The sequence below is a fragment of the Aotus nancymaae genome, unplaced genomic scaffold, assembly GCF_030222135.1.
Source record: "Aotus nancymaae isolate 86718 unplaced genomic scaffold, 86718_ANA_hifiasm-v0.15.2.pri h1tg000028l, whole genome shotgun sequence".
NCBI lineage: Eukaryota > Metazoa > Chordata > Mammalia > Primates > Aotidae > Aotus > Aotus nancymaae.
The window spans coordinates 16,970,297-16,977,474 of NW_026988441.1; the positions used below are offsets into that span (position 1 = coordinate 16,970,297).

Consider the following 7,178-nt stretch of genomic DNA (forward strand, 5'->3'; position numbering starts at 1 on the left):
AGGGGACACAGGGCCCAGTGTCACCCCGAAACCGGGAGTCCCAGGAGAGCATCACCTCCCTCTGAGTGGCGTCCATCCTGACCTGGCTTCTACTCGGAGAAGGGCCCAAGTGCAGAAACCTGCGTGATGAGCTAAGCTTACCTGTAGCTGAAGGTCACCGCAGACTGCAGAGCGCTGGGACCACATTTTCCAGAATCCTTCGCCATTCCTGGGGTGCTCTCACAGTCAGCACATCTCATTGGCTTACAGAAGAAAAAGGTGTCAACGTCATTTGGGTATATTAACAGTGGGCTCCTAAACTTGGTGTGCACTGTGCAAATGTCAGAGGCACCCTGTGCAGGCAAAGTCAACTGCTTGCTGCCTCTCTAGCTCCAAAACTACAATCCCCAGTGGCCTCTGCGGTCACTTCCACTACCCACCCTACACACCTTCCCGTGTGTTGCGTTGACGTCAGAAGTACTTCCAGTCAGTGGGCCGGCCCCTAGTCTGGTTGGCACCGGGGGAGGCCTCCCTCTTCGGGACTTCCCCACACCTCTGCCCCTTACCTGACCTTCACTTTCAGAATCTACAGTGTGCACCTGCATTCCGTGGGTGCCCTGTAGGCAGTCAGCATGCCCCTCTGCGTGTTCCTGTGTTACTCAACGGGGATGCAAGCTGGAAGCCCCAGAGAGCTCTCAGAATTCAGCTTCTCTCCTGTGGGCACCTCCAGGCCATTTTCCTTCCATTCGAGCCCACAGGGTTAGAGACAAACCCTTGGTTGCCTGGGGACAAGGACGTCACTCCCTGGCCCAAGCCTGAAACTGAGCTCGAGGGTGGTGGGTCATGCTGGGCCCCTCTGGATGAGAACTGCCTACCCTGGTGATGTCTTGGACATCCCTGGCCCCAACTGTGGGGCTCTGGAGTGGACTGCTGCACTTCACCTCTTGGGGAGGGAGTTTCCACCTGAGAGTCAACAAAGAGGTGAGAATTACCTGTAATTCCATCCTGACTGTCAAGGGGATTGATGCCCTTAGCTTTTCTTGCACTGGAGACTGCCATGTTGGTACTGGTCAAAGTTCATTCCTATTCCTGGAAGACGAGCTTGTTCTAACAGGAGTCTTCCCTCAGCATTCCTTTCTGCTCCATTGATACAGCAGTCACTCATGAAGTAGTTAATTGTAAACACAAATGGAACAGTTTAAATATTGTTATTTGGATGAAGGGCAGGCACAGCAGAGATGCCTCTGATTACTAGTGGTTGGGGAGGACTCCCAGAAATAGGGCTATCTCAGCTGCCCCTGACCAGTTTGGTAAGTTGGAGATTAGAGGGAAGACATTCCAGTGGGAGGCGTAAGGAAACAGTTTCAGAGGCCAGACTCTTGCTACAAAGTAGAAGGATTATGGTGGCCCATGGATTTGCTTAAGGTTGAATTTTAAATATGCATAGGTGAAGATACAGACTAGCTATTCACACATAGAACAAGGAGTTTGACAGAATCTGACCTGAATTTTACATTTGACAGCATTTTCACCTTCTGGCAATTGGGACATTTCACCCAAAATTTCAGATTCCCTGCTTCTCTGAAAACAAATCTGCCTTAAGTCTGCACTGTTTTTTAGTGTCAATTTGAGCAAAACAATGTCTTTCTCATTTGGACATGACCTATAGGGACTGTCTATCTATCTGCTGCACCTTCTCTAGTGTCCTTCATACTGAGGTTGAAACCACTGACTACCTAACATTTTGCACCCCTCTCGTTTTTATTACCTTCCTGACCCAAAAGGGTTTGCCTTTTCCACCTCTCAGTCTGGGCAGGGGCAGATCAGACAATCCTGAGTGCCAAGCTGAGCAGTGTACACTGAGTAAGCTGGGTTTTGAAGGAGATTAATAAGGGATGTGACAGTAAGTCAGTGATATGTGGGAAATAGTAATTGATGTGGTACGCAGACTTAAGGGAAAGTGTTTTAACGCCTGAGAATGGTGACTATGATGCCCCTGACTTAAGTGAAAGCAATTAACATTTAGAAAACACCAACAGAGTTGCCAGGCTACTCAAGAGGCTTTTTTTTTTTTTCATTTTCGCTTTCTTGCCCACACTAGAGAGCAGTGCCACGATCTTGTAACCTCCACTTCCTGGATTCAAGTGATTGACATGCCTCAGCCTCCTGAGTAGCAAGGATTACAGGTGCACACTACCACGTGTGGCTAATTTTTTGTATTTTTAGTACACGTGGGGTTTCTCAGTGTTGGCCAAACTGGTCACCAACTCCTGACCTCAGGTGATCGCCAACAGCCTCCTAAGGTGCTGGAAATACAGGTATGAGCCACCACGCCTGGCCAAGACTCATTTTTGATATGAGTTAATTTGGTTATTTCAGATTTGCCTTGACTGCCCTTGCCAACAAATCAAGTGGAATTTAGAAAGAAAACCCAATTTCTTAATTTTGAACTCATGGTAGGGATTATGCAAACCTGCATGTTACCAGAGAAACAAGAATTCAATTGTTTCTAAAATACAACATTCATTTGAAAGTGTTAATACCAGGAATACATAAGAAATTGAAGACAGGACATTTCCCAAGGTAACACTGAATAATTTGCATGTATGCTTCACCACTAAGAATGTTACCAGGAAACCATTGTTTCTTACAGGCTCGGAAAAGCCAGGAGCTTGTGATACGTGACTTATCCTGTGCCATCACTTCAAGACTCAGTAGGTCCACCCTAAACTGCTTGCTACCTGGATATAACCAATATGTTCCTCAATGTAGCTTTTTTTTTTTTTTTTTTTTTTATTTAGACGGAGTCTTGCTCTGTCGCCAGGCTGGAGTGCAGTGGCACAATCTCGGTTCACTGCAACCTCCGCCTCCTGGGTTCAAGCGATTCTTCCACCTCAGCCTCCCGAGTAGCTGGGACTACACGCACGTGCCACCATACTCAGCTAATTTTTTTTTGTATTTTTAGTAGAGACGGGGTTTCATCGTGGCGAGGATGGTCTCGATCTGTTGACCTCGTGACCCGCCTGCCTCGGCCTCCCAAAGTGCTGAGATTACAGGCGGGAGCCACCGAGCCCGGGCTCAATGTAGCTTTTTAACACATTATTTAGGAAAAATTAATCAAAGGCCACAAGCATTTGAATAGTTACTGAAGATGAGACCTGGAAGAATGCCAGCCACAAATGAACTGTCGGGTTTCTGAGGGAACCACAAGCTTAAATAAATAAATTCGAAGCAACTAAGTAAAAACGGAGTTTCTCTTGTTTTGGTACGTTATTTTAGGTATGTGATTAATCACATAATTAAAGGGAATCGGAGAGGATTCCAGATACTCTGATATGCATGATATCTTAATTATACAAAATATAGCAAGGCTACCTTAGGAAATTCGGTATTACTACCACCGGCCTTTGCATGAGCAGGTGAATTAAAATGAGAATTATATTTGTAACAATCAGGTAACTGGCAAGCAACTTAGGATACTTTTTTCTTAGTTTTTCTCTTTACCTTCATTCCTTAACACAAATACCACCTACCTACAAAACACTCATTAGATTATTTTTAGTGATATGGGAAGCACAGCCTACAAATCGATACATCCAGGGTCCAGATCCCGTCCACTCTATACTTGTATTACCCTGTGGCTACATTTCTAAAAGAGATGCAAGAGACAGGAGTGTGAACCATCTTCACTGAGGTCACCCTGTACTCTCCGGCAGGTGGACAATGCGCTATCCTGTGAGGCTTTTATTCTTAGCTATACTCTGGTGGCCTGTATGCTAGAGAACAGGCCACTCAGGATGGTGAGCCGATTTAAATCCATAGGGGATCCAGAAAATCCCGACCACCTCCAGAAATTCACAAACGCAAAACGTAACTGGACAAAACACGACTAAAGTAACCCAGGCACAGGCCATGAAACAGGGTAACGAGAAGAAAGCCTGACCTTCAAGAAGGCAGCACCTTTCAAGAGACTCACCTATACTGCATCCATATAGCACTGTGGCTGAGATTCCTTGCTGCGCCCCCAGTGCTTTCTACACCAGAGGTTTCTTCTTCCTGGACAATCCTCCATGAATCCTGGTCTCCACAGACAATGCTGTGGTCGTCCTGGCGAGCAGTGGCCAGAGCCAGTCGGTGACCCACCAACACAGGAGTCTCCTCCTTTGCCAACTCTCACGTACCCATGACCGGACAACAGTGAAAGGTCACTGGGACCCCAGGAACCGCTGATGCCTCACGCAGACGCAGTGGGAAGGACTCGTACCTGCATCCAGGAAGTTAGGCTGCAACCCCTTAAAGAAATGGTGGCGGCGGCCAGGAAAGTGGCATGCAATGGGTTTCCAGGGGAATGGGAAAGCGGTGAGCGAGAGACAAATCCAGGGTCCAATACATAGCACTTTTGTCCACAGGACCTCTTCTAGAGGTCTTCTCCTTTGGCTCCAGGCAAAGGAGGAGCTTAATGGTGCCCAATGGGCTCTTCTTGGGGGATACGGTTTGGGATCCCACAGGGGAACCAGGAATGGGAGTACAATGGAAAGAGGTGGGAAGGCCCCCCCTACGGCACACAAAGATCCCATGGGCCTCAAGGCGGAGTAACATCACCTGACCACACAGCAGGTACCCCTGATGCAAACTACCCTGTACTTGGTGAAACCTAGTATCTTTGGTTCCCAGAATCGCATCCAGAATATTCAGCGATTAAAGGCACATTTCCTAAGAGCAGAGGAACCGGATGGCCCTAAAAATGAGAAAGTGGAGGGGAGATGCAAAACCAGTTTCTGACAGGGCAAAAGCCAGCAACACAACCATCTGGAGAAACACGGAGACCAGGAAGGCTGCCCTGTCCGAGAGACATGTGGAAGCCCAGACCCCAAGATCATAGCACCCGCCCAATCGTGCACAAACAGCTTTGGAGGGGGAAACAGACAGGAAACGGATCCCCACAGTTTCTCCCTGTCGAACAGGGAAGTGTTCTTTGTGGAAGACACTGAACCAGACCAAGAAGCCTCTACACTTCTCAGAAACAGGACAGACAGAGAAACAGGAAGGACAGAGCACATGCCAGAGTCCAGGACAAATACAGCAGCATGCCACTGCCACGGGCATCCCGGGAGGAGTGCCAAACGCTTCACTTGGCCAGAAAGGACAGCGTTGGAGTCACAGAGGTGCTTGCCACATCTCGATCCCGGCATCCTTGTCCATCCCTGTGTCGAGCTGTGGCTAGATTTCTCCCAGAAGGCCAAGGCCAGAGAAGTGAGAACCATCCCTCTGAGGTGGATGGGCACCCCTCCTGCAGGTGGTCGAAGAGCTGTGGTGAGGCTTTTGTCCTTGACTGGGGTGTGATCACCTTGGTCCTGAAACGGAGGCCGCTCACGATGGGTAGGTGATTGAAACCCCTGCGGGTCCGACGCACCTCCCTCTCCAGGTTGGCCAGGCCTACACAAACCCCAACTGGAACCGGCGAGAAAGCGACTGACAAGCCTGACAAGTGGCCACAGGACCCAGGCTCAGGCAGAGACATGGAGAGAGTCTCACCAGAAGAAAGGCTGACGTGCCAGAAACCGCCCTCTGGCACACAGGGCACGTGCGTCCCAGGACACAGACCCCCACACAGATAGAGATATAGAGTGTGAGACAGCAAGCGAGCGCACGCGTGCGGGAAAGGAGGGAGAAATCAGAGAAAGGGACACACACACACACTCACACACACACTATCAAACCCACCCACCCCCCAGGCAGCCCCAGAAGCTGCAGGAGGTTCTGCTCTACTCGAAAACACTCAGGTGAGACTGCAGCCCGTGGGAACACGGGCAGATGTGTCCCGGAGATGACAAGGGCAAGACATTTAGCAAGACTGACCTGTACCCTGTCGACGCAGGCCTGAGGCTGGGATTCCATGCTGCCTCCCCGGTGCTTTCTGCGCCTAAGCTTTCTTCCTCCCGGTCGAACCTCGGCGAATCCTAGACTCCGCAGACCATGCCGTGGACATCCTGTAGAGGAGTGACTTCAGCCATGCCGGTGACCGACCGACACACGGAACTCCTCCTTTGCCAAGTCTCAGGAACCTGTCACCAGGCAACAGTGAAAGGTCACTGGAACCCAAGGAGCCGCCTCTCGCTTGCGCACTGGAAAGGCCGCTGTGGCATCCCCACAAGGAAAGCAGGATTGGGATTACAATGGGGAGAGGCGGGAACGGCCTCCCTGGGGCACACAAAGATCCCATGGGCCTCAAGGCGTGGTGTACCCCACCCCGCCACCCGGCAGGTACCCCCGACGCAACCTCCCCTGCACCCAGCAAAACCCAGTCTCTTCGGCTGGCTGCTCGGCGTCTCTGACAGCCAGAAGATTCAGTGCTTGAAGGCACTTTCCCTAGGAGCAGAGGAACCGGATGGCCCTCAAGAATGAGAGAGAAAGCGCACGTGGGATGCAACACCGCCTTTTGACAGGGCCACGGCCAGCCACACAGCCCTCCGGAGAAACACGAAGACCAAGAAGGCTGCCCTGTCCCAGACAGGTGTGGAAGCCCAGAGCTCCACGATCATGGCACCCGCCCAGTCGTCCAGAAACAGCTTTGGAGGGGGAAACAGACAGGAAACGGATCCTCACAAAGTTTCTCCCTGCTGGATGGGCAAGTGTTCTTTGTGGAAGACACTGAACCAGACCAGGAAGCCTCTAGACTTCTCAGAAACAGGACAGACAAACAGAGAGGACAGAGCACAGGCCAGAGTCCGGGCCAAATACAGCAGCATGCCACTGCCACGGGCATCCCGGGAGGAGTGCCAGACGCTTCACTTGCACAGAAAGGCCAGCGTTGGAGTCACAGAGATGCTTGCCACATCTCGTTCCCGGCGTCCTTGTCCATCCCTGTGTCGAGCTGTGGCTAGATTTCTCCCTGAGGGCCAAGGCCAGAGAAGTGAGAACCATCCCTGTGAGGTCGATGGGCACCGCTCCTGCAGGTGGTCGATGAGCTGTGGTGAGGCTTTTGTCCTTGACTGGGGTGTGATCGCCTTGGTCCTGAAACAGAGGCCGCTCAGGATGGGGAGGTGACTGAAACCCCTGCGGGTGGGACGGCGCTCCCTCCCCACGTTGCCCAGGCCTCCACCAACCCCAACTCGAACTGGCGAGAAAAAGACTGACAAGCCTAACAAGTGGCCACAGGACCCAGGCTCAGGCAGAAACATGGAGAGAGTCTCACCAGA

The 7,178-nt window shown here is 51.1% G+C and overlaps 1 long non-coding RNA gene across 8 annotated transcripts in view; it reads left to right on the forward strand.

Annotated features, from left to right (window-relative positions):
- Positions 1-3,229, forward strand: part of LOC105706765 (uncharacterized) — a 31,955-nt gene extending 28,726 nt beyond the window's left edge. For 7 of the 8 annotated variants that reach the window (XR_010344284.1, XR_010344282.1, XR_010344285.1 and 4 more), the window contains one exon: positions 2,633-3,229. This is a non-coding gene — a long non-coding RNA (uncharacterized LOC105706765). The other variant, XR_010344279.1, reaches the window with a different exon arrangement.
- The last annotated feature ends 3,949 nt before the right edge of the window (positions 3,230-7,178 follow it).